This window comes from Carlito syrichta, unplaced genomic scaffold, assembly GCF_000164805.1.
Source record: "Carlito syrichta isolate Samal-C Ts95f unplaced genomic scaffold, Tarsius_syrichta-2.0.1 Scaffold309295, whole genome shotgun sequence".
In the NCBI taxonomy this organism is placed as follows: Eukaryota; Metazoa; Chordata; class Mammalia; order Primates; family Tarsiidae; genus Carlito; species Carlito syrichta.
The window spans coordinates 443,216-444,862 of NW_007253391.1; positions in this window are offsets into that span (position 1 = coordinate 443,216).

Genomic DNA, 1,647 nt, shown 5'->3' on the forward strand with positions numbered 1-1,647 from the left:
GTGAGACTCCAACTCAAAAAAAAAAAAGTAAAATAAAACAAAATAAAAATGTTACCCTGTCCTTTAACCAGCTTCTTCAACAAGCCGAATGTGGATGTGAACACAGTTTGTCTCCAACATTTCCTTACTGCCCCTTTTTACAAAGAAAGGGGACTCGCCGCTCTCCAATCATGTCCTTCTTTTCCTTTTCTCAAACTGTAAAGGAAAGGGTATAACTGCAGGCATTTTGGAGTGAACTTCAATACATGACATTTTCTGAAGACATCTGTATCTTCAGTTGTGTTACTTACTGCAGAAATAAAGGCTTTGTCTCTTCAGGGATGACATCTTCTGATGTCTTGAATTCCAGGCATCAGAAAAGTCTGTATAATGAGACATTTTAAACATTGTTCTGACCTTTGTTGGCAGAGGGGCAGGATGGGGCATGTAAGTCATGCCAACATGATGTCATGTGGCACACAGTGCCCGTGAAGCCCTGCCCTTCCTGTGCTTAACACCAGCAGAGGCTGAATTGCCCCAATATCTGGGAAGGGGGTATTACTTGTTTTTCCTCCTGAATATCTGATCAGGACATTTCTATACATAACAAATTATTGGGATCTTAGAATTTGGGAACTGAATTCATCGAAACTAGTGGTTAGCATGTTTCTCCTGTTTGATACCATCCACAGGCACAAACTGCCTTATCAGTAAAATCTCTCAAAAGAGGAGTTTTCTGGCAGAGACTCTGATACAAATAAATCTGCTCAGTACAAGATGGGGACAGGAGAGCTGGCTAGACCAGATCTAGATTTGTGGGCACACTCATACAATTGAAACCACACTCACAGGGTTAACAAGAATTATATCCTTTGTTCTGAATAAATATATGATTATAATTAAGCATTAACCAGGTTGCACTTTGGCCTGTTTCCTAGACCGACCATTTGCATACTTCTTGTTCCTATATAGTCTCTCTAATATCCAAATCATAAGACGTTTGTTGAAGAGCTGCTTACGATGTTTTTCAGATCCTAAATTCTGATGGAAAGACTGATGCCAACAAGTATGAAGATCCCCACAGAGCAACAGGACCAGCATGAGAAGGCAGTGTCTCCATCTCTCTGTCCCATGACATTATCCAGCACTCTTCAACCAGTCAACAATCTCCACATATTAGTCCACTAGTCATCCAAATTCTTGAGATACCTAGCCCCAAACTCCTTGGGGAGATGGATTTGAGGTTTCCTCCTATCTCCTCATTGGCTGCCTTGTGATTAAATCTCTTCCTCTGCTGCATCTTGGTGTCTCAGTGTATTGACCTGCCGCATATTGGGCAATGAACCTGGTACAGTTACACAGTTGGAAGGTCTGCTTTAAGGAAAATAATACACAATTATGGATAAAACATTAGATATACAGCCAGGCATGGTGACTCACACCTGCAATCCCAGCACATTGGGAGGCTGCGGTGAGAGGATTGCTTGAGTTCAGGAGTTCAAGCCCAGCCTGGGCAATATATCAAGAGCTTATCACTATAATAAAAAATTTAAAAAATAGCTGAGTGCAGTGGCATATGCCTGTAGTCCCAGCTACTTGGGAGACTGAGGCAGAAGCATTACCTAAGTCCGGAAAGTTAAGGCTGTGGTGAGCTGCCATTATGCCACT